Consider the following 27,145-nt stretch of genomic DNA (forward strand, 5'->3'; position numbering starts at 1 on the left):
CCTTGGACTTCCCAAAGGGCAGGGAACCCTGATTGCTCTTTGGGCTGACGAGGGAGGGGGACTTGATTGGCGGAGGGAGAGGGAAATGGGATGCGGTGGTGGGGAAGAGACAGAAATCTTTAATAAACGAATAAAAATAAAATAGCACAAGAGAGAGAGAGAGAGAGAGAGAGAGAGAGAGAGAGAGAGAGAGAGAGATTTAAAGCAAGTTACAAAATGGGCCTCTTTGGTTGGGTTTGAAGTTCATAGAAGACCATGCCCAACAGTGAAATTTGACTTAATCATGAAAGATGGAAGCCAGATATGCAAATTTTAGATTGGAGAGACTCTAGAAAGAAACACCAAATTTATCTTAAAACATGTTTTAACTTTTATTTTGGAGTGTATAACATGGGCATATTTCTTTGAATGTAAATGAATTGTAGGTTTTTCTCTGTGTCAACGTACCATTTCCTGAAATGCCCATTTGGTATGCAACTTTCTCAACTTGGTTGCTTTGACCTCATGTTTTGAATCTATTATAAACTATTATTCTCCTCATGACATTAAGAGTCCTGTACTTTTCTTTGTTCTTTACTTATTAATATATGAAATATATTTTCTTATCTTACCCCTGACTCTCACCCCCATCTGAACTCATTTATAAATTGAGTGATGATATAGTAATGAAAATTATGATACCCAGCTGGCCTTAATAAATTATATCTGTAGAAATTCAGGTGATATCAAATTAGCTGTTTCAAGATGTTTTATTTTACTCTTTATCACACTGACATGTTTCCCAGGGGTGATGATTTTTAAAAATACATGAGAATATTAAAAATAACTTAACTCTTATTTTGGTAGTGACTTGGTAGCAGGTAAGAACTGATTCTGTCCTCTTCTCCTGAAATATTGACCACATGGAAATATCAATAACAAAGTCCATGGAAATTTCCTAGAAAGTCAGGAAGCAAATTTCAAATCATATACAGTGCTAATTAAAGCTATTGAGGCTGATTAACTTTATAAGAAGATCATATAGAAAGGAGTAATAAGAATGCAGGAAATATATTTTCATGGAATGGTACTCAGAATGATATAGTAAGAGCCATTGCTAAAAATTATTGCACATTTCGCTCACAAGAAGCAGAGCTAACCTCAAAGATTCCTCCTGACTAGCCACCTTTCACAGTTCCAGAAGGTGCTAAACAGAATGATAAAGAAAAAAAGATATCAGTACTCTAACATAACTATACCTCTTAGAAGCTATAATAATGATCCACCAAAAAAGATGTGCTCTGTAGTGCCATAGTGACAGGACAAGTATGAAGGTAATCTGTCAATTTTCAAAAGTTGTATTTGAAACCTATACCACAAAAAAAAGAACTCATAAATGGATTTATAAACTTTGAACTAATGGCTGGGAAAATCATAGACCCTTTGAGAAGAACCTGCCACTACCTTTTTAGGAAAAACAGTAATTTTGTCAATCTGCTTTCTACATATTCAAGTTTATACCCATAGTCGTTTTTGCTGTGCCTGACATTCATCAGAAAAGCGTACAGTTGAAGAAGGCAGTGGTTAATAAGGAAATCCAGAACTGGCCAAAGTGCATGTCTGTAAGAGATTACATTGATTACTAGTTGATGTTGGAGGGTCTAGCTCACTGTGGGTAGTCCAATTTCTAGGCAAGTATATTTAGTCTGTATGAAAACGCTGGCAGAACATGAGTTGTGAGGGAACCAGAGAATAAGACATCAAACAGGGTTCAGCCAGTAGCCTTTAAGTTACCTGCCCACTTGGGTGTGGCCTCTTATACTATAAATGCCAATGTAAAGCACGTGTTCCCTCTTCTCTTCCAGATACTGGATTCAGTTCCTGTTCCTCATTTGTGCAGAGGACTGTGATCTGTGAGTCTACCCCTTAATAAATAACACTTTATTATACTCAATTCTGACCTACTCTAGGTTTTCCTTTTAGCGTCCGTCTTCATCTGGTGCCCCACGTGGATCCGAACTCCAAACTTACCAGGTGGACTGGTCTGAAAGGCCCAAATGGTCCACAGCCCAGAAATTCTCCCACCCTGCCAGCTTGTTTTCACCTACTAAGCAGTTTTTTTTTTTTTGTAAAAACCCTGCCACAGCAGAGCCAAGTGCACGTGGCAACTTAGATATTTCCCACACTCACACAAATTTCACCAAGCCCCCCCCCCCACTGCCACATTCTCTGCTGTGTGCCAACTTGCACAGCTTCTGGTTTGTGCTCACTGCTCCTGAGTTCTGAGCTCCTTGCCCTGTGTACGGTATTAATTTGATTGCTTTTAATTTGTCAAGCAAAGCATATTTCTTGTTATTTAGGCAGCACCAAGGCAGAAAGCAGTGCGGCATAGAACTATTCCTGGCACCACCAGTTGTACCACCACTGGTCACGACACTGCAACCACGACATCTGCTGAACAATGAAGATTATTATACTTAAAACGATTTACTGGACCTCTTAACACAGGTAAATACTTTATTAATTAATAAATCAATAAACTTGAAGGTTATATAATGGCAGACAGCATTACCATGGAAAATTTTAGTAATCTTTTTGCTGATATTATAGATAGTATTCTGCAAGGAGTATATGATTATTTTGATACGTCCATATTGGATATTGGGGACTTAGTTTTTTTTTCTTCATATTATATCCTTAAGTAAATGGTTTTATAACAGAGCCAAGAATGAGGCACTTCTAGAAATGATACAGTCTTTACAGACTAATAATGAACAGCTATCTGGCAGGAGTAATATCATTGAAAATCAAAAGATACTTCATGCTATTCAAATAATGTTCAAAGATGACATGTTATCTTAAAGGAAAAACTTCAGATGTTAGAATCACATGTGCAGAATTAAGACCAGAGGCTATGTGCCTCAATGAAATCACTAGAGATACATACAGGCCAGTAGATTCAGGCTTGACAAAAGGCATTAGTAAAAAGATTTGAAAAGGCTGAGGAAATTATTGTAGCTGATGAGCGGGGGAAAGAAGGTACGAGGACAGGATTTAACATCACCAGTACCTGTCAGAGATGTCTTACCCAAGGTTTTAGCTTCTTACCTTGTAATCTACACTGAAAAAACAACAAGTTCTAAATGCCAGAAATGATCCAAAGAAAGTAGATGGATACCTATAGGAATGAATGATCTAAAAGAAATTAAGGAAGCAGTAGTAACTTATGGCTTGCATTCCACATTAAGGCTGCCCCACATGACTGGCTTCAGTTAGTTTCAGCAGTCCTGAATGATGTGCCCCAACTGCTGTGAAAATGTTATTTCAGAGGAGAGGCAAAAATTTTAGAACAATAGTTTGTAAAAGCAAAAGGATTTGAGACTTTCCAAGATCAAATTCTTGCTGAGGGCACTTGTGCTGAACAATGAACAAATTTTGTCCCTATGCCACAAAGCAGCCTTGAATGCTTGGGACAGGATTAAAAAAAAAAAACTAGGAAAACAAATTGAATCATATACTATGGATAAACAGTGCCAGAGAGAACCCTTTAGTGGCTTCTTACAAAGATTAACCAACAGACTCAGATGCTAGATGAGTACTTAATGAGTCTCTGGCTTTTAAAAATGTCAACATAGAATGCAATAAGATAATTGGGCCTTTAAAGGTTAGATCAGAACCAATAGATGAAAGGATCCTGAACACAATGAACATTAAGCCATTTGACTATAATACTGAATCTTAGGTAGCAGAAGCAATGTCTGAAGTATGAGGGGACATCAAAATGCCAAATGTCTTAATTGCGGTAGAATAGGACACTGAGCAGGGATTGTAGACTAAATTCCTAGAAATAACGTTTCTTTTGGGAATGGTAAAAATAAAAGGTATCAACCTTATGGGTTATGTAGAAGGTGTGGCAAAGATTGACATTGGACTAATAATGCAGATCAACTAAAGCCAGACAAGGCAACCTGATACTATCAGGAAACTAGTTGGGGGGGGGGTGGGACTCTCGCAGGCCCCCAAGTCAAAAATGGCCCAGTCATTCCCAGTCACTGTGGAGGACATGTCTCACCAGGAAAATTAGAAAATCCAATGCCTTCTGTAAAAAAAAAAAAATACTGTTATGGATGTTATGAGTCAAAAGTTCCAATAGGAATTAAAAAAATGTATATTCTGGCAGACTTCTAAAAATGATCAAAGAACAAAGATAAGAATGAATCTAAATGGCCTTGTAATTGTGGGTTTGATAGAAAAGGGTATGGACATGAATATCATTACTCCAGAATCTTGGCATTCAAACTGGCCTCTTCAAGAGGCAGATGTTCAATTCCTAGAAAATGAAACCCTATCTCAAGTGAAACAAAACATGAGATGCGGTGAATGCATAGGGCCAGAAGGATAGAAAAGAAGGCTGAGATGCTTAAAGCAGAAAAGATAAGTATCCAGATAGAATCATCAAGCAAAGTGAATTACGGTTTCTGAGGACAGGTCATCTGAGGGTAAGAATCTCTAAACATAAACTAGAATAATAGTCTTGACTCACTTAAAAATCAAAGCTGGCATTGGAGTTGGACAATGGTTCTGTCCTTCTCCAAATCCAAGCATGTTGTTAAAAGGAAATTTCAGAGTTTCTGCCTCATGTTAGGAGCCAACTGGTATGAGACAGAAAGAAGAAAGAATTTAGGAAAAAAAACTGACTTTTCTTCATACCTATTTTTGTTTCTATCATACCTTTCATTGAATATATGTCTGTATATGTCAATATAAATAATCTTTAAGTTTTCCACAATGAACAGTGAATTTTCCTGCAGCAATCTTTGAAGTTTTCAGGAAGAAGATGGGGCACCACAACAATGACTCCACCTGGTTGATATGATGTCATGATGCTCATAGTGCTACTATAAGACCTGTTTTAGGTACAACTGCTTAAGATGATTCCAAATTAGTTAGCTAAAATGGTACAGATTATTTTACAATGTTCTGGCCAGAACTCCAAATAGGAACCTTAGAAAAACTCTCCTGAATACTCAGAAATTATTTGCAATTATACCAAATAGTAATCTTGAAACTTAACCATCATTTTACTTTCACAGGATCCCAGAGAATTAACATTGCCCCCGTGATAGCTGTAAGTAACAGCTCTAGAAGATGATGTCCCCTCTCCCAACAAAGTTTGTCCTCAGGTAGAAACATCATTTAGGGGTAGATTATAGTTGGCATAGGGTTGGGGGTTGCGAGGGGATATTATGTAGGTTCAGCGATCTCTTTGGGAAAAAAGGGAAATTGGATAGGTTAATAGTTTAGTGTGAGTAAGCTCACACTAATAATAATAATGAATAATAAAGTAAACACTTGTGAGCTTTTATTTATGGGCAATTTTATTGTTATAGATTCCTGTATATTGAAACAACCTTAAATTATATTGAGTATGTTTCTATTTTCGTCTACAATATTTGTATATCTAGGCAAAGTAATTTTCATGTTCTATGTATGTATGCTTCTACCTCTGCATAAGACATCTTATATATTGAATCAATTTTGGGATATATTTATCATATTGCAATATACATTTATACTTCTGATCAAGGTAGTTATACATTATCTACATTTTGAGTTCATTTTCCTCATTTGTTGCACAGTTGATGGAGGAAGGTCATTGAGCAATAAAGAAACTGCTTGGCTGGCCCTGATAGGTTAAAACATAGGTGGGAGGAATAAACAGAATAGGATGCTGGGCAGAAGAGGAAGTGAGGTCAGACTCTGCTCTGCGCCCAGAGAGACCCGATAGCTCTGCTCTCTGGAGCAGAGACGCCATGCTCCACTCTCCCTGGCAGATGCACGCAATGAAGCTCCTCAGACCCAGGATGGACGTAGGCTAGAATCTTCCTGGTAAGCGCACCTTGGGGTGCTTACACAGATGATTAGAAATGGGCTAAATTAATATGTGAGAATTAGCCTAGAAGAGGCTAGATATAAATGGGTCAAGCAGTTAAATGAATACAGTTTGTGTGTTGTTATTTCGGGAATAAGCTAGCCAGGCAGCTGGGGTGCTGGGGATGCAGCCCCACCGCTCCTATTTCAACACACAGTTGTTTAAAGATTGTTTAATATTCTAATATAAAGCCTTAGTCTTTAAGTTAGATAGGTATTAAAATTCATAGGTCAATAGTCATCCATGTTTAACATACTTATAGTTAGACTAATTATGTTCTTTAGATAGATAGAGATTGCATTCTGCATAGCTAGGTAATCTTCAACCACTTCAAAGAGCTGTAGAATATTGCATCTAAATAATTTAGGGTTCGGTTGAGGTGAGACATGATTGCTCCTGGCAGCACCGATCTATTCCCAAGAGAATGTTGGGCACTGAAGACACTCCACTTCACTTGGAGCTTGTTTTCTTCTTGGCAAAACTGGCCTTTGGGAAAAAAAAAAAAAACTGCCCATGCCACAACCACTGACAAAATGCATGGTCTCTGGACAGGACAAGCAGGATACAAGAAAAAGGAAGGACTGCCAAAACTTGTCAAGAAAGGGTAAGATGGTTTTGAAAATTTTCCTGCCTCTGAAAATGGTCTGTCAGTTACTCTAGGCCTTCGCCAAAGTTAGTTTCTCCAACATTGCAAATGAGGTGTTGGGTGATTGCCCAGGTAGCCAGTTGTTTCTGCCATTTATTACACATTTTGGAAGTTGCTTGATTGCAAGTAATATTATTTTCTTTCTTGGGTCTTCAATGGGGTTGAAGACTAAATAGTTGTAGATACTTTCCTCTCATGACTTGGTAAAGTTATTTATAATACAAGACTGTCTTAAAATCCTTAGGATAGGATAGTTATTGAACATTTATCACATATTTCCTGCTTGATATTGTTTATGCAGATTGTAATTCTAATATTTATACCTAATATTTGTTCTTGTTGTACATAATAATTTTGTATTAGGCTTAGAATTCTCTTAATTAAACAGAAGGGGGAGATGCTGTAGGAAATCCTACAGCCAGTAGCCTTTTAGTTACCAGCCTACTTGGACATGGCCTCTTATACTATAAATGCCATTATAAACCTCACATTCCCTCTCTCTTCTGGCTGCTAGACTCAGTTCCTGTTCCACACTCATGCAGAGGACTGAGATCTGAGTCTACCCCTAAATAAATAAAGCTTTATTATACCCAATTCTGAGCTAGTGTGGGATTTCTTTTTACTGTCCATCTTCATGTTTCCTCCATGATTTTTGTCCTGATTTCCTTCCCAAATTCACTTAATTATTGATTGTGCCCTGGAACTGTAAGTTAAATAAATCCCTCTCTTTGCAAATTGCTTTTGTTCTCAGTGTTTTATCACTAGGATACCAATAGAAAATCAGTTAATAAGAAAATATTTGTAATTATCAATCTACCGATATGTATCATGAATATTTTCCTTTTTTATATGAAGAAAACATTTGCTTCTGCTTCTGGTTTAGAGATGCATTTTGAAGTTTTTACTTCTTCAGTTACAGTTTTAAGACTATTAAAAGAACTAAACAAATTAATTGGCAATTAAACTGCATCTGTTGTCTTCCACAAGGTAAAGCATTCTACTTTCATCTATAACCAGGAATGAACAACAAATGATAGTTGATTCAGAATAACCAAAATTTTCAATTTGCAAGACAAGGGCACATATCTGGAATATGTTTCTTAGTCTTAATGTATTCTGAATATTTCTAGAATACCTGTTATTACAGAGGGGCACACATGTTTGCTCAAAGGACACTTACCTACTTTCCTACTGTTATGGATGTTTTTGGCTTTCTCAAATTCTATAGGCAATACTTTCGTGCTTTGCCCATCAAATAGCTGAGTGACATATCTTATGAATGCTTAATTTTGAGTATGTTTCATTTAATTTTGCACCAGATGGTGATATTTTACTTCAGATAAAGTATGTAGTGAATCTTCACTTAATTAATGATCCCTAGTAAAACTCTCAAAGCCTAAGTAATATATCCATAACTCTTCAGCGCTAAAGAAAATGAAAGAAAAGTCGTTCCAGGTTCTGGCTTTTACAAATAACGCTACTATGAACATAGTTGAACAAATGTCCTTGTAGTATGCTTGAGCATCCTTTGAGTATATGCCTAAGTGTTGTATTGCTGGGTCTTGAGGTAGATTGTTTCCCAATTTTCTTAGAAACCACCATACTGATTTCCAAGTTGTTTTAACAGTTTGCATTCCTACCAGCAATGGAGGAGTTTTCTCCTTACTTCACATCCTCTCCACATAAGCTATCACTGATGGAAGTGGAGGCAGGGATCTACAACAGAGCCCTGGGCTGAGCTCCCAAAGTCTAGTCGAAGGGTGAGAGGAGTGAGAATATAAAATGAGGTCAAGACCATGGTGAGGATACCAACTGAAACAGACTTACCTGAGTTAATGGGAGCTTACCATTTCTGGTCTGACAGTGAGGGAACGAGCATAGGACCAAACTAGGCCCACCTAAGGTAGGTGACAGTTGTATGGTCTGGGCAGACTATGGGACCACTGTCAGTGAGACTGGGATTTATCCCTACTGCTTGTACTAGATTTTTGGAACCAAGTCTCTTTGGAGGGATACCTTGTTTCGTCTAGATATAGTTGTGAAGGCCTTGGTCCTGCCTCAAAGCAATGTGCTAAACACTGTTGACTCCACATGGGAAACTTTACTGTCTCTGAGGAGTGGATGGGGGGGGGGGTCGGAACTAGAATTGGTATATAAAATGAGAAAATATGTTATTTTACTAAACAAACAAAAGTTTTTTAAGTTAAAAAAGAAAAGTCTTTTGAAATTACTACTCTCATTTTTCTAATATCAATGTCTTATATCCTTTATGCACACTGAATGAATATGTAAGCTACATTGATTATTCTATGACATCTTCTTTTCTTATTCATTGTTTTCCAGGCTGTGAAAGAACTAAATTATCTCTTAAGTTACCACCTAGAAGACACATACATATCAAGAACATATGTTCATTGTTAGATCACATAGCCACTAACCCTGAGTCAGCTCAGACTCTGAGCAGACCAAGAAATGGTGGGGCAATAGCTATGAAAAGCAACCCACAATGAACATCCAGAACTCAAAATGACCTTTTAGTCTTGGGACACAAATGAGATCCATGTTTGTTGGTTTTTGCTTTGCCTGTCTACAGTTCTAATTTTACTTCAAACATAAAAACTCAGCTGGGCGGTAGTGGAGCACACCTTTAATCCCAGTACTTGGGAGGCAGAGACAGGTGGATTTCTGTGAGTTCTAGACCAGCCTGGTCTACAAGAGCTACTTCCAGGACAGGCTCCAAAGCAACAGAGAAACCCTGTCTCAAAAAACCAACCAAACCAAACCAAAACAAAACATAAAAACTCATTCTCATTTACATTGTTTTAAATAAATTACCTAAAAATATGGAAAATTTATTGCCAAATATGTATGTGTGTATACATATACATATATATATATATAGTGTTGACATATTCTACTTTTTTAATTAATAAGAAGAAAGAAAAGAACTACTTGATATTAACAGAACTTGAACTCAGGCAGTAGGGTACCAAAATAAAAAGAAAAGAAAAGATGTTTCCTTTGATGTTTCCACCAAGTACCAGAAATTGGTGTTTTGATGTGGGATTTCCCTCTGTATGCTGTGATTACCATTAATGAATAAAGAAAATGCTTTGGACCTATAGCAGGGCAGAATGTAGGTAGGCAGGGAAGACTGAACTGAATGCTGGGAGAAAGGAAGGTCTAGAGAGACGCCATGTTGCCACACAGGAGACAGATGCTAGGAACTTTAGCCAGTAAGCCACTGTCATATGTCAATACACAGATTAATAGAAATGGATAAAATTAATGTGAGAGTTAGCCAGTAAGAAGCTAGAGTTAATGGACCAAGGAGTGATTTAATTAATACAGTTTCTGTGTGGTTATTTTGGGTCTAAGCTAGCCGGGTGGCCAGAAACCAACAAGCAGCACCCTACTCCAACAGTGTTTCACATTTCTGGCCAAAATTTCAATCAAATTTTGTGAATTAACTTGTGATATTCTCAACATTTGGAAAGACATGTAGAAGCAACTCAGTATCTAGTTAAATAAATGTTATTTAACTAGAACACACAGTAAAGGTCTCTGGTGAAAGAAAAATTATGTTTTAGGGTTTACTGGTTCCTGTTGCCTGTACTCTGGTGATTCATTCAGGCTGAATTTTGAAATATCAGTAATTCCTCAACTATATAAATCACAAATACAAAAGAAGATTTATTGGTTGATTGGTATGTCTAATATTAAGATTCTGATAACATTTAGACTTCACACAAGATATTTGACAATAATACCTTTGTCTGGCCATCCTTAATAGTACAACTATGAATATGGTTTAACTTCTGATTATAACTGGCAAGGCTCTTTGCTTCTGTTCCAATCCAATGAACATCCTTCATTCAAATATCTGCATTACTTAAGGTTGGCATGTATTTTTCACTCTATCTTCAGAAGAAATTTATGACTACTCAGTATAAAGTCCCTCTAATTTGTCTAACCTACATAGGGTAGACAGATTTCAAGAGTTATAAAAAAGAATGCTCAGATATATTACCACTTCAGATGACCAACAAATTATTCATTTTTAGTATAATTTTTTTCCAAAATGATGGTTTCTATGTACTATATCAATTTCTGAAATGTATGGGACAGATTTTAACTAAACATAATAGAGCTTGAGATAAAAATTTAACTGATTCACTTGTGTTTTATCTGGCAAGTCTAAGCCTATTCCAATATTGTTTTGATTCATATCTGTCTTCTGGGCTTAGAGTGAGATCAATGACTGTTTTATACTTTGCTGTATTTTAGTACCAATAACAGTTCCTGACACCCTAAAAGGGTCACCTAAATGAGTTAGTATTGATGCACCTCTACATAGAGTTTATGATATTGTCTCATTGTGTAACAACATGCTCAAATCTGTGTGTTCTCCCCATTCCATGCCAGCCGAGAAGCTGAGAATCAAAGGACCTGGATTAGCAGGCACGGGTTTCCAGAAAAATTCAGCTGAAGTCTTTGTACAAGTTTCTTCCTATTCTCAATCAGCCAATGTAAGTTTTTCATGGTGGCATAGTACTTGATATGGTAACCGAAGAGGCAGAGACCTCTGGGGAATTTCAGAGGACTATGCTTTCAGAAAGAAAAAGGTTTCCGGAGAGCAAATGCTATTGTGAACTCATTCAAAGTCAGGGCAGAACCACTGAAAGACTTTGTTTATGTCCAAAGCAAACCTTTATTGTGCAGTTGAAAATGTTCTCAGTTGCTGTAACTTACTTTTCATAAAAGGGTAATGTGTTTTTATTTCTTCCAGGCAGCAGATGAAAATATATTATACAACATTGATTTAAAATCCAAGCAAGTTTGCCTTACTTTTTTTTTCTAACTTCTGTTTTATGCCTTGAAGACAAGCATGTTCTTTTGCAGACTCTGTGTGTGTGTGTGTGTGTGTGTGTGTGTGTGTGTGTGTGTGTGTCTATGTATACCTATGTGTCTGTATGTTTGAATGTTCGGATTCCTTGATGACTAGAAGTATCTGACTCATCTTCCTATTCTTAGGAAAATATGTTTTCCTATCTTATTCTGACAGTGAGAAGTAATGTAATATATTATATAACCTTTGAAATTAACGTTCACGTCTATGCTTTGCATAAAGCTACTCATGAACACAACAATCCCCTGGGAAATTTTGCTAAGTATATAAAACTCTACACTTAGAAAATATAACCAAATTTTAAATTAGGATTATTAAAATATACCTGGTAAGTCTAATATTAGGTTCATTTTCTAGTTAAGAAATCATCACACTTTGTAGAAAGCCCTAAAATAAAATGTAATAAAACCACATAGTAAAACATAAAAGTATGCTACTATTTTTAATTAAAATGTTCATGTTTTGCACATCCCAAACAATAATTTGCACTCTAAAGTTAATAGTTATTATTTAAGGTGCCGAGACTGTTTGTGATAAACAATGAACCATATTAGTGCTAACATAATAATGCTCACATTAACCACTGCACTAAAATTTCTACTTTGTTTTTCAAGGCTTTCAGCCAGTTAGTTTCCCCATCATATGTATTTTCACATGTTTTACCATTTCACTCTTTATTGTTCAGTCTATAATACTGCAGAACTTCAAATATACTTTTGGTCCTTTAGCCTGACAGGCCTGTATTGGTCACCCAGAGCTATGCCCAATCTCACTTGCTCCTGGAGCTCTAAGTGGATACCATCTCAACTCTGGGAATATGATTTCACTTCTCAACTTACAAATAACAAATAAACAACCCATAACTTTTAATACTGTTATATGTGTGCATATATATATATATATCCATAGTCTCTGGATAGATTTGTCTTTTTTACTGCATTACACTGAAGTTTTAAAATAAATAATTATATAGTAAGACCTGCATGCTCGGTCTATTCTATACACATTATAAACAGGAACTAATTTCTTCTAAAATAACCCCATAAGGGCAATCCAATAATCAGTTCTGCTTTTCCAAAAATCTGGGGATCCCAGAAAGAGGCTAATTTGATTTTCCTGCTGAGAATATAGACAAATAAGACTGAGAATCCCAGGAATGGACTGAGTTGGCTTTCCCACTGAGATACAACTCTACTCCAGTACCTTCATTGGCAGGACTCTGGTGTTTTGCCATGATTAAATAACTAATTGATTGATGATTGATTGATGACTGTCTGATTCAGGGGTTTAGTTATGTTCCTGCCTAAACATGTGTTCTCTGCTTCATTACAGAGAAGTCATAGCACATGGATAATAGAATTCCTGCCAGAAATATAAATATAAATAACCGATTTTATATCTTTAGAACTCATCCATTGCTGGTGGGAATGCAAACTTGTGCAACCACTCTGGAAAGCAGTGTGGAGGTTTCTCAGGAAATTCGGGATCTACCTACCCATGGACCCAACAATACCACTCTTGGGAATATACCCAAGAGAGGCCTTATCATACAACAAAAGTATATGCTCTACTATGTTTATAGCAGCATTGTTTGTAATTGCCAGAACCTGGAAACAACCTAGATGCCCTTCAATTGAAGAATGGATGAAGAAAGTATGGAATATATACATATTAGAGTACTACTCAGCAGTAAAAAACAAAGGACTTCTTGAAGTTTGCAGGCAAATGGATGGAAATAGAAAACACCATCCTGAGTGAGGTAAGCCAGACCCAAAAAGAGGAACATGGGATGTACTCACTCATATTTGGTTTCTAGCCATAAATAAAGGACATTGAGCCTATAATTCGGGTTCTTAGAGAAGCTAAATAAGAAGGAGAACCCAAAGAAAATCATATAGGCATCCTCCTGAATATTAACCTTCATCAGGCGATGAAAGGAGACAGAGACAGAGACCCACAATGGAGCACCAGACTGAAATCTCAAGGTCCAAATCAGGAGCAGAAGGAGAGAGAGCACAAGCAAGGAACTCAGGACCGCGAGGGGTGCACCCACACACTGAGACAATGGGGATGTTCTATCGGGAACTCACCAAGGCCAGCTGGCCTGGGTCTGAAAAAGCCCGGGTTAAAACCGGTCTCGCTGAACATAGTGGACAATGAGGAGTACTGAGACCTCAAGAACAATGGCAATGGGTTATTGATCCTACTGTACCTATTGGTTTCGTGGGAGCCTAGGCAGTTTCGTGGATGCTCACCTTACTAGACCTGGATGGAGGTGGGTGGTCCTTGGACTTCCCACAGGGCAGGGAACCCTGATTGCTCTTTGGGCTGACGAGGGAGGGGGACTTGATTGGGCGAGGGAGAGGGAAAGGGGAGGCGGCGGTGGGGAAGAGACAGAAATCTTTAATAAATAAATAAAAAAAAAGAAAAATATCAAGCTTCTCTGGTAGCTCCCAGTTTCAACTGGCCCTGTCTGTACCCTTGATAATAGAAAGCTAACCGACAACACAATAACAACACAAATCCATTTACAATGTTCAAGGGTATTAGTTAGAGTGTGTTGAATATGTTACAGATCCCTGGGTGTATGTTGACTGGAGACTGGAGTTCTGGTTATTGTAGACTTTTGGAAAAGTGGTAGAACACTAGGAATAGGAAGTAGCAGAGAGAAAGGGAAAGAAAAAGCTCTAAAAAGAAAAAGAAGTAGTGAACACACTGGTAGGGATTCTGATCCATTAACACATTGGCTTTGCCTCATCTTGATGGCAACTCTCAGCAAGGCTCTCCTTCAGGGATTACTGCCTATCTAATGGGAGCATGCCTGCCTCATTAGAAATCACATATTATTCCTTACAAAGTCAGGCTACAGAGTGACATTTTGAGATCATGGAGAAGGTTCCAGGTATTCGCCTAAAATGGCAATACACAGACAGATATCACCAGAAAGGAAAGATGATGGATGGATAGATAGATAGATAGATAGATAGATAGATAGATAGATAGATAGATAGACAGATAGATAGACAGACAGATAGATAACACACCTTACAAAAACAACAAAAAACCCTTAAAAACATATGCCTCAAAAGAACATAACATTATTCTAATGTTTCTCCTCCAGAATTTCAAAGGAAAGACAAGTCCCACAATAACAAGGGAACAGCTATGAAGCTAACATACGAATATGTAGTTTGTGGTCTTGTTGAAACCTGCATTTTGAGCTATACTTCATTGGTAACTGCTTTAGATATATCAATGCCACCACAGACTCCAACATTTCTGTAATTTGATCTATTTCTTGAGACTGAAGTGGCATCTGTATATCTGCTTTTGTTTCTTTTAATCAACTGCTGCCTTCAAGAATTCCAAATATGAATGAATACATGGTATATTTTTCCTTTTGAAATATATGCAGAATTTCAAAGAAGTTAAATGGTCTTCGAAGTATCAGGAGTTATCACTCAGTCTTTAAACATCAATAAAAGCATCAATTAAAAGTTTCTTTTCTTTATCTTCTTAGGCAGAAGTGTAGAAATTAATTATTTTAGAGACAGCAAGTCGCCATGGTGGAATATCTCTATTGATTACATTTATTAGCCAATTTCTCAAAATCCCACCTGGCTTTCTAAGACATTAGCTTTCAATTACATCAAGGAAAGATCATACAAATAAGTATGACTTTAGAACTCTAATTCTGTACTAAGGATTGGACCTAATACCTAGCACACGTGAGACAAGTGATGTACTACGGGACTGTATCTTCAATCATCCTTTCTTTTTTGTTTTTTTCCTTTTCTTTTTTTCCCTTTTTGCTGAGACAGAGACTCACTATCTTATACAGATTGTCCGTGAACTAATCCTGTTTCCTATACTCACCTTGACTCAAATTGCTCCTATCTTAGTCTCCTGAGTGACTTGGATTAGAGTTATGTACCATCTGCTCCAGCCTATTTACTGGTTTTTGAAAATTGAACTTTAGATTGTTTGGGCTATGCTTGAGTGACAACAATGACATTTATGAAGTAAATAAGGGTCAGGCTGAAGACTAAGCAGCAATCCACTTACGTTGTGTGATCCACTGGAAAGGTATATCTCCCAGTGGCTCCTGCTTAAGCTACTTTCATTTATCTGAAACATGTATATTGTTCAAATATTCACACACACACACACACACACACTTGCACATGATAATATCTGTGAAGCCTATAGTTATCTCTGCGAATTACGGACTGTAAGAATATTTTCATCTATTTGTTTATATGTCCTAAGGGTAGGGACTAGTTAGAAAGTCTAGTTTTCAGAACTGAATGTCTCTTTGTCCAAGAGTGAAAGAACTTAGCTTAGCGACTTGTGTCACACACTAATAGCAAAAAGTAAACAAACAAAAAAACCCGCAACAACAAAAAAGCAAAACAAAACAAAAATGTGTGCTTTCAGGAACAAACTTACCTCCATTTCCATCAAAGAGAATTGTATTCAAGTAGCCTGTTCTGGGATGTGGGAACTTCTCACAGGTGAAACAGAGACAATCTTAAAGAATAATCAAGGATTAATTCACCTTGTATCTTTGTTTTGAACAGAGAATAAGAAAAGAAAACTTTAAAACATCCTCTTTTTTTTGGTTTTTCGAGACAGGGTTTTAAAAGAAACTTCTTTTGTAAAACTCAGAACTAAGAAAAAAGCAGTGTTTCTGTGAGCCTTCTATTTCCTGTCATAGCTGCACTACAGCAATGAAACCAACTTCATTGTTGCCAGGAGTTCCCAGTAACTCTAAGTAAGTGCTTTTCCTTCAGTAGTCTATTCCTATCTCACAAAGATAAATAGGCTTAAAATAGTCTAATTACTGGATCTCTCCTATGTTTGCTTTGTTTTGTTTTTATTTTTGTTTTTTTTATCCAGGTGAAGAGAAAGTCATAAAAAAATTGGTTATAATCAGGAGTTCTCAAGAACAGTGGATAAAATATACCATCTAAGACCTTTCTCGGGACAGAATAGGAAAACCGAAAAGCAGAAAGAAAAGAATAGCTTTAATCTACTTGTTTGCTCCATTTAAAAATAACTTATCCAACAATGAATGAACTTACTGTTTATATGTTGAGTACTTACTGTATTAATGTGCAACATGCTAGGCACGAAATAATGAACATAAAGATGCCTTTGCCTTTGAAGAGTATATCTTTAAACATGTGAGTCAAGTATTCAATACAGAGCTTCATTGTTGTTATAGAAGAGTGTTATCTTAAAACGTAAACATTTATACTTCCTTGGAGCCCTTGGATATTCTATACTCAACCAATTAATACCATCTATATTTTTAGTTCAGGAAAAAGATGTCATAACTTTGAAAATACACAATCCTATTGAACTATTCTTATCTTGAGCCTCAAGTAAGGATGCAAGAAAATAAAACTCACACAATAGGCATTTCTCAGGGAGGTAGAACTAAAATATCATACAAATAAAGAAAGATAAATGTCCCAAAAGACCATACAGTAGTACACTTAAACATAAGACAGAAGGGAATCCCAAAGAGAAATTTCTAGTCCTCTGCTTCCTCCTCTACCTGACTCTGTGCTAGGAAAGGAAAGAATAGAAGTCCTAGACTCGACAAGCTGAGAATCCAAGCATGGGAAGACATGTGCCCTTCCCTAAATAGAACCCAAGTTCTGATAAGCCTGAGTTTGCAAACTGTAGCAAAGCCTGTGAATCTACATGGGCTCTGAGAATGTTCAGCATCTCCTCTAGTAGCCTAACTTTTGTGTGCTTAAAGTATGGTAGTGTGTGTGTGTGTGTGTGTGTGTGTGTGCACATAAGTGTGAGAGAGGGTATTTTTCAAGGTTCCTGCAATCCCAGTGGAACTACCTAAATTTTATTCAGAGATGTAAGGCAAGGGAAAAAGATAAAGAAAAAAAAAAAAGCTCTCAGTCCTGAATAGATTTGGAAGGCAAGACCATGAAGCACGTATGTGAATTATATTGGTAAAGGCCAGGTCACTTCATATCCCAAAGACCTCATCCTGGCCAGACCCTACACTAGAGTTCTTGTCTCAGGCTTTTTGGTATATAAACAGAACCCTCTGTGGACATGCCCTAAATCTCCCTGCTCTCATGCATTCCTCTTTGCATCCACTTAGAATTAATGGAGGAGCACAGGATTTGCTCTAAATTGTTTGTGTTTAATTTTCAGCTCCTTGTAATTCCAAGCTGAGGTTTAACCTAATAGTAATAGGGAAATGTGACTATTTTTAATGATGATTTTTGAAATGTTTCGCCTATGCCCTGAATTCTTTCTTCTGCTTCCCCAGAGGAATCAGCTTTTGAGGGCTCAAAAGCTAAGATTATATTCATTTTTTTCTCTCACATTTCAATGTGTTATTCTTTCTCTGGGTCTTTGGGAAAGACCAAGAAATGTAAGGAAGTAAAATGAAAATGAACTCAATGCTTCACAATCTTAGCCTACTACATAATTATTTATGTGTGGTTATAATACTCCATGAACAAGTTACAGAATAAATGGACAGTATAAAATAAAATAAAGCAAAGTTGGCACACGGAAGAATAAAAAGGATAAATGAAAAAAAATGAAAAAGAAAATTAGAATGATATGCATTTACTTCTGATAATAAATAAGGAGCAGAATAGGTAATAAATCGAGTGAGGCAACCCTGGCCAGATCTTAGCACTTGAAAAAAGACAAGGAAAAAGTCAGGAGTGCTCTGTATTAATGTCACCATTTATTTCATTTGAAGTCTCAAAGGTTTAGAAAGTGTTCGGTTATTCACATCGGTTTACAAAAAGAGCCGTTAAATTGCTGTTACTAAAATTGCTATCGTCCAGAACAGATACCACTTCGAAAACACTCCCACAAAGAAAGTAACCATCTTTATTTCAGTTCCAATGTTTTTCTATAGTACTTTCTCCAAAGTGCATGTGTGGTCTTGGTGAGAGGGTATCTGAGAAGAGGTGGCAGAGCTGAGTTCATGATATTTCTGTCAGTTTCCTCTGACCATGACCAGAAGCTAAAAGGGCAACAAAAGAAACAGAATCCTCACAAGGAAATACCAAATAGTCCTGCCAAGGGCCACTTGATCAGCACGACCTGCTGGAAATATGTGCAAATAGATGACGTCTTTCATAAAAGGAAAACGCTAAACTATTTTCAGCTGACAAATTCTTCAGAAGCAAGCGCAGAAATAACCTAGCATGTTTATTTCAAATTATTTCGACTTTGGGAAGAAAGTGATCTCTTCATTTTCTTTAACAATAAACTCCATTAAACCTTTCCCTGTGATAAAAAAAATAGAACAAAGAGTGGAAAAAATTCTATACACATGTATGAAACTCAAATAATCAATAAAATATATTAAAGTACACATACAGAAAAATTACATATATCCAAGTAGTGTGTATATATATATATACATATACATATAAAATCAAACACATATATGCACACATACATATGTACCTCTTTTGCCCACTGCCTCAATGATTCCTAGCATTTGAAGTTATCTTAGATATTATATTAGTCAGGTTTAATACTTATGCTCTCCTTTGTAATTTAGATTGCATCCTCTCATGCCAAAGAGAAAAAAGAAAAAAAAACGGATTCCTGTGGCTTAAAAGTTGGAAACTCAACCAACTATGAACTAGGGCAAAGTTAAACACGCTCTAAATATTTCAAGTTTTTGTTTTGCCTTGTTTTATTTCTTCTGTAATCCCACAAGCTTTTCCAACAGTTGGTCTCTACCCTCATTGCACGCAGTGGTGTGTATAGTCCATGCCCCAAATCCATGATACGGTACAGCACAAACCAGAGGGGTTCCTTTACTTTCTTCTTACTTCTTTTAAAATACCAGTTATGTTTTAGAGCAAGCCCAGTGACTTTGTTGTTGTTGGAGTATTGAATTTATTAAACATACTTAGGGTGCTGGTCTGTGAAGTTTAACTGGATATAATTACCGGATCACACACCCATGTTCCTTGCTGTACCAGGAGATGACATCTCAAAATGTAACTATTAGTTAGCTCTGTGGTGTTGGGTTAGGGAGCCAGTCTGAGGTTAGAGCAGAGGTGGGATGGCATGGGATCCCGAGCCCTGGGCTTTGTATTATATAGTATTGTATTTTTGATGTTGTACGAAAGGGTCAATTACTGTTTCCATTATAAACTCTGTTTTTAAGGGTTTACAGCTCACCAATTTTCATCTTGGTAGGCAAACTGCATAAATATTCAGGTTTTTAAAAAATACTTTAAACTGGTCAGTGCCATTTTTAGACACAAAGCAGTAAAATATACTCATTATTGGTTTCAGTTTTTTTTTCCCAGTGTTTGAGCAGGGAAGTTTTTGTTTAAAAAAACTGAAAAACACAATTTTGTCACTTTTTTCATTACAGGGCTGTATCATAAAAATGCTACAATGGATAAAAGAATATACCATGCAACCCAAAATAACCCCCACAACAAAATTTTCCAAAGAAAACAAAATGCATCATCCCTTGTCAGGACTTGTAAGTTAAGGCTTATGTCTATAAAATTAATAACATACTTCTGGCATCTCAGCAGCATAGACATAGTTCAATGTCAGTATCATGGTAGGCACTGTGAGGAAGGATAACTTCTACGTCACTGAGCATTTGAAATCCTTTCCAGGGGTCCTTATGAAGAAAAGACTTCAGCGTTCTCTATTTCCTCAGTATGCATCTCTAGTGCATATAACTGTAACCAAATTATCTACCGAGTCATTCGTGGCTTAGAAGGAAAAGGTAAAGCTGCTTACATGTTTGTGCTCTTCGCCAGTGTCTTTCAATGGGACAGGGATTCTAGTGTCTGTATACATGTCCCCAAATGGACATTGATGTATATAAGGTCTTATAACAGTTTAGTCTCTTCCTCTGGCCATCAGAACCAGAAAATCCTGACTTACGAACCTCTGAATGCCTCCAAAACATGAAGTGTATTAGTCCTCATCCTATGATGAACCACACTTCCATGAAATAGTTGTCTACACTGGCTATCTCCTTGCATCCGATTCACATGTTCATTCCCTCATTCTTCCATCTGTCTGAACTCTAGAGGTACTACCATTCTATTCACACTGTTTCTTTTTTAAATTAGAACTTCCATTTTGCATAAACTATCTGCATTTAGTAGATGTTTCTTCTCTTGTCTAATGACCTCTGCTATTATTTTGTCTAACGTAGCATCTACCCTTATCTGCTTCTTTTTTGTTTTGTTTTGTTTTTTAAGGTTTGCATTGGAATAAACTTTTATCATATGTTAGTCAAAGCTAGTTATTGAAATTTATAGGACACAAGAGCATCTTTGTCCCCAGAATACAAAACAGTGCTTTAAAGAAAGATTTGACCAATCAAAGCATTTTTTTCTTGAGCTTTTAAAGAAGGGAAACTGGAAATTGTGATCTTGCACTGGCAGTGAGATCCTTCAGCAACACACTAGTCATCCTTTGTGTCACCCAAAACTCTAACACTTACGTTGTTCACACCCATTTTCCAAACCTGTCTCTTTGTGCCTGTTCTGTTTCTCTAACCTACAGAATCCTCAGTACCTCAATGTTTGCTTAATATGGCTTTTGCATATAGAAAAAACTGTGGATTGCTGAACCTTATTATTTTCTGCCTCCTTTTTTTTCCTACATATTCCTGGGATCATTTTCCTCCAACAAATATTTAAAATAATTTTAGTCATTCACTGTCTATTCCTTCAATAAGTTGTAATTCCTCCAAATACTTAATGATGTGCTTTCTCACGTCATCTCCAGTGTCTGCCTGGGTGGTGGAAACTCTTCCATTGACCACAGTTCGCAAACTTATGTTAAGGAAATCCATATACATGAGAACGATAAAGGGGATTTATTGGAATGCTTTACAGGGTGTGGTCTAGTTAGTCCAACAATGGCTGACTATGAATGGAAGGTCCCAAATTCCCTGGTATTTGTTCAGTCTACCAGGCTAGAATTCTCAGCTTGTCTTCAGTATTTCAGTTGGAGCCCAAAGAAGTAGGCTTCAGTGAAGAAATGAACTTGCCAGGGTATACTGGCTGGGTTTGTGTGTCAATCTGGCACAAGCTAGAGTTATCAGAGAGGAAAGAGCTTCAGCTGAGAAAATGCCTCCATGAGATCCAGCTATAGGGCATTTTCTTAATGAGTGATTGATAGAGAAAGGATCAGCTTATTGTGGGTGATACCATCCATGGTCTGGCAGTCCCGTGTTCTATAAGAATGCAGGTTGAGGAAGCCAGAGGAATGAATCCAGTAGGCAGCATCCCCCCTTGGCTTCTTCATAAGTGATGTGGAATTCCCCTCTGTATACCATTGGTTAGAAAAACCTCTTAAAGTAGCCGTGTCTCTGTCTCTCTGCTGAGTTCCTGCCCTTGATTTTCTTCAGTAGCAAACAGCAAAGTGGATGTGTAAGCTAAATAAACCCTTTCCTCTGTTGCAAGAGGTCACTTGTTTGTTTTCTGGCTGCCCAGCAACTCAGACCCAAAATAACCACACAGACACTGTATTAATTAAATCACTGCTTGGCCCATTAGCTCTAACTTCTTTTTGGCTAACTCTTACATCTTAATTTAACCCATTTTTAATAATCTGTGTATCGCAATGAGGCTGTGGCTTACCAGGTAAAGTTCCAGAATCTGTCTTCAGCAGGTCTACATGGCTTCTCCATAACTCCCCCTCCTTTCTTCCAGCATTTAGTTTAGTTTTCCCACAGGCCTAAGACAGTTTCTTTATTAACCAATGGTATTCACAGCATACAGAGGGAAATCCCACATCAGTTTTAGTTAATCCAATATGTAGTCAAGTTGACAACCATGGATACCCATCACAATATTCCTTTTCTTTAAAATTCACACACAATTCTCTTAGGCTGTCTGTGCTTCTATCAATAAATTGAAGCTGAATGAACTTGAACATTTTCAAGCCTTTTGTGATTATGTTTTATTTTAAACATTTCAAAGTTTCTGTCATAATCTCAAAATCAATTGTAAATGCTTCAAATCTCTTTTCCCTTTCTTGTTATATTTCTAAGCCTTGAATGATCCTTACTCAGCCAACATGAATTTCCTCAGATTTTCAAATAAATTGTACACTCCTTTGACTTGCACTGTAGTTTAACATATCTTCCTACTTCCACAGGAATTCCAACAAGGTCAATTTCATTCATTGATAAGAAGGTTTCACTTTCTCAAGGAAGATTCATGCCCAATCTATCTATAGATTTTGTATATATCTAATATACAAAATATACTTATTTAGTTGGAATATTATCCTCAGTTGTAAGGTAACTCCATTGAATTGTGTGTGTGTGTTAGCAGTAGTTTTCTATATGAATATTTAAAAAGGCTTCCACATATTTTTAAGTCTGCCTTGTCCTTCTATACTTGAACAGACTTTAATCCTTCTCATCCCAACGAGACACCTCATGGTACTCCCACCATATAAAATAAAATAAACCAGACAGGGGATGGGTTATCTTTTCAAGTTCTTGGCTAATGAAGTAACATAGACCTCCAAGTATTACAGACAACTTCCAACACTCTTGTCTACCCTCCAGAACATGATGATAAGACCTTACTGCTAAAGATACCATATATTGAATCACAGAACATGAAAAAACTCGAACTGGTACTCATTCTTATTCAGTGTATGAATGTCATAGTCTGAAATTGTGAACTCAGGGTTAGTATGAATACCCTCAGTGTCAAAGCAGAGAACTAGGGGTAGTTCTTTTTAATAATATTTTTACTGACAGTAGCAAAAAGCCCATAAAAATAGTCAATAAAACTTGTTTCTTCAAAACTAAATAATATAAATACTTAAACATTTATGTTGATTTAAAAAAATATATGATGTATTTGTTGATGGAACTGGGGGTGACAATAAAAGGAAAATTTCGGGGCTGATTTTAGTATACAAAAGCAAATAATATTATTAATGCCAACTAATAAAAAGAATGATTTTCATCCAAACATAACATTAAAACAAAAAAAATGACTCTTAATTTTAATTACATTTTAGACTTGGTAAAGAGAAGAAAAAAACATAATTCTAAATGTTTTTAACATTTAGACATTTAATATTTTAATAACTCAAACAAATGTCTTCTGAAGTATTAGTAAATGAGACCTCAGATTTTGTACTCTGACATCCTTTACTTTCATTTTTCCCTCACATACAAAGTTACATCAGGATTCTCTTTGCACAAAGTTAGCCAGGTAACAGCCATACCTAGATGTCATGGCCACTTTTTATATTGGGGTCTTCCAGAATTTGCCACTAACACTGTGCTCATGTTTTGTTGAGAGGCTACAGAGCCTTTCTTAAAAACTACTAAAGCCTTCCTCATTACCCTTTATGCGTTGTACAGAAAACATCTCAACTATTAGACATTTCACTAGGTGTTGTAGAATGGGTTTGCAGGCCCCCTCCAGTAACTGGAGTAAAAGCTCTGTTCATAATCAGTTGCTGTTTCTTAAAATGACCCTTTAGAGGTTCATTCCAGGCAACTTCTATTCCTCTTGTAGTGTTCCAATGATTTACCCGATTTTAGGAACATGCCCTAACCACTTGCTCTCCCATTGGTGCTCTCCACTGGATGCTAAAGGAACATGCTGTTACTTTGTACAGTGAGACAGAACTGGCCTGAGGACTAACACACCATTTATAATAGTACAGTTTATAAGAGCATTTCCTGCAGAAAGAAGGTGTTTTTCTCAGAAGGCGAAGGGCGGGTTTCTGCACCCAATTTACTTGTACAACTATAAGCAACACCCTTGTCTCTTGTCAGTGAAAAAGGAAGATAAAATAGAGCACCAACCACAGTATATAATATATAAATGATATTATTTGTTCTCAGAGTATATACCAAAGAGTAACACATTCTAAGAGCTTGTATCAATTATAAAAAAGCAGAAGGGCACAGGGCCATTCAGTAGAGACTCCTGCACAACTACACTCCAAAGCCACTTAAGAAAAGCCACTTGTATTGTGGAAAAGCAGAAAAGCTGTATGCCTTCTGTTTTTCTCACTCTAGATCTCATTTAAAATGATATTAGGAGACTGTAGAATGCACTAATCAGAAAAGCGTAATATTCCTGAAATTTTAATATCAAACAAGGCAATCAATGCAAAACCTGAAAACTCTCATGGAGATGTTGAAAGTTTCAGAGAAATGTTCCATTGATAAGACTACCTTACCCCAATAATAACAACAACACAAAGGAAAAAAAAAAAAGAATAACAGGAAACTTGTGTTCTGGGATGGTCATGCTGTATGTTAGTCCTGTCCTGACATGAAACTCGGCAAAGCCGTAACTGCTTTTCCCTAAAAAAAAAAAAAAAAAAAAGAAAGAAAGAAATTCTGTGATATAATGGAACATAGCGTTCTACCTTCCGGTTCTTTCTGCAGTCTCTATTTTTAAAAATTAGTAATCATCTCTAAAGAAAAGTCTCAGAATGATCAGATCATAAGCTCCATAAGTTCAAAAATTTACCAGAAATGGACAGTGCTCGTGGCTTCTGTTTTCTTATCTGCTCATCCTGGCTTCCTTGACATTCCTTTGAATTACACTGTGAAAGAAGGGTCTTTTCTTATAACAGGAAATAAATGCTTATACAGAAAAGTTGCTAACATGAAACACACACAGAGAAGGAAGGAGAGACAGAAACAGAGAGAGAGAGAGAGAGAGAGAGAGAAACAGACAGACAAAGACTCACAGACAAACAACCACAGAGAAAAGGAGGGAGAGACAGACAGAGACCAATACAGAAACAGAGGGGGGGGAGGGAAGGAGGGAGAGAGAGAGAGAGAAAATGGAGAGACAGACAGATAGGCGGCAGACAGGCAGACACACACACACACACAGAAGGAGGGAGAGACAGAAAGACAGGCGACAGTCAGGCAGACACACACACACACACACACACACACACAGAGTACGCATGTGAGAGAGAAACAAAGACCAAAGGCAATAGTTGACTTGAAACCAAATTCTTGTTAAGAAGTATATATTAAGAGAAAGGGGGAAATACAAAGGCAAAAAACTCATCTGCATGATCCTAGTTAAGGGCATGCCGAGGAGACAGCTTAAGTTATCTCGAGAACTGGTGGGTTGCCCTGCTTGGCTGGGTTTGAATTGAATGTTCCCAAAGTAACATTTCACAAATAGGATTGCCCTTCCATTTCACACTGCTCTTTCTCGAAATAGCAACACCATTTAGCAATATTTCATATCAAGACAATTACATTGTAGAAATATTGTAGTCTTAGTGCTTCATTAAAATTAAAAAAAAGTTAAATCCCTGTTTTGTTGAACACAAGAAATGAACAGTAAATATTGATTTAGAATGAATGCAAACATTTCTCTAGGAGTGGATAATTACTGCCTTTCTATGCAAAACACTTAGATTTGAAGAAGCACTTCACTTACTTTGCCATGCGGTATACATTCTTTAGTACATTTTAAATTATACGTTGTCCTGGACAGTGTCTGCTCTATAATTTCTTGTGTCTCTACACCAGAGTCAGTATGTAATTTTAAACTACAAAGTTTGTGCCAACTAGGGGAATAGGCTTAACTCTTTCTCTTTGCTGGGTTCACAAATCCTTACATGAAGAGAGCTGGAAATCCATAAGACGAATGATCTCAAGTCCTGAGCATTTCATTCTGTTCTTTTGGGTTAACACAAATGCCACTGGTAACTGGCCAAAGATTTATAAACTAGAGACCAAATGCAGTTTAAAATTTATAAAATAAGAGTCACAGACTGTATAAAAGACACAAAACAAACTGTTAACATTAGGTATTTTGAAGGAGTTAAAGGCTGCTTTTATCTTTGTGATAGAAAAATCTATTTAATTTTTAATTTTTTGTAATAATAAAGGCACAACATTTTGCCCTTCTCTTTCCTCCCTCCAAACTCTCCCATGCACCCCTCCTTGTTCCTTCTCAAATTTATGTCCTCCTTTTTATTAGTTATTATAGGCATATGTGTATATACACATACATTCCTAAGTATAACCCGCTCAATCTATGAGTGTCTCACTAAATAAGGAATCATCACATTTAGAATGTATTTTTTGTTGAAATTTTCAATCATTATTCTCTAGATGGCCAGAGAAAAAGAACTGCTAAAATCATAGAAAGGAATAATTCATAATCATTTCAATCTCATGTAGTCAAATATGAGATAATTACTATGTTCATGTTGGAAGCATTTTTGAGTTCATAAATACAGAAATAATACATTACAAAGTTATTAGAACTGGGTTTTTATAATCCTCCAGTAATTGTTTAAAGCTTATGAAGTAACCTCATAGCAGAAAGAGAAGGTAAATGAAATCAACAAAAGCAAAGGAAGGGCGGCATGTGGGGTACCTAGCAATGCAGAAAGGGGGCTGCTGGATTGCATGGGCTTTGGGATGACGTAAGGTGGGTGTTGTTTACAGCTTCCCTGCCTCCTGACTGTAGCATTAAGTCTCATTCATTCACTCTGACGGCAATCTGAATATAGCTTCCTATCTTCTCGGTATATTAAAGTTTTACAATATGAGAAGGATAAGATCTAAGGCAAGCAATAAAATTTCGGTGATAATGCAAACTATGCATGCACTTGAAAAAGACAGAACAATGATTGACAAGCTCTTCTGTGTATCAAG

At 36.7% G+C, this 27,145-nt stretch overlaps 2 long non-coding RNA genes across 3 annotated transcripts in view; both read right to left on the reverse strand.

Annotated features, from left to right (window-relative positions):
• Positions 1–27,145, reverse strand: part of LOC126500274 (uncharacterized) — a 243,430-nt gene that overhangs the window by 193,844 nt on the left and 22,441 nt on the right. The gene's annotated exons all lie outside the window — the stretch shown is intronic.
• On the reverse strand, positions 18,224–25,390 carry LOC126500277 (uncharacterized). The gene is made up of 3 exons (XR_007591292.1): positions 24,981–25,390; positions 22,104–22,200; positions 18,224–18,750 (listed from the first exon to the last, which is right to left on the reverse strand). It is a non-coding gene; the product is annotated as an uncharacterized lncRNA (long non-coding RNA).

Source organism: Alexandromys fortis, unplaced genomic scaffold (genome assembly GCF_014885135.2).
Source record: "Alexandromys fortis isolate MF-2015 unplaced genomic scaffold, M_Fortis_MF-2015_v1.1 scaffold_33, whole genome shotgun sequence".
NCBI classification, from domain to species: Eukaryota; Metazoa; Chordata; class Mammalia; order Rodentia; family Cricetidae; genus Alexandromys; species Alexandromys fortis.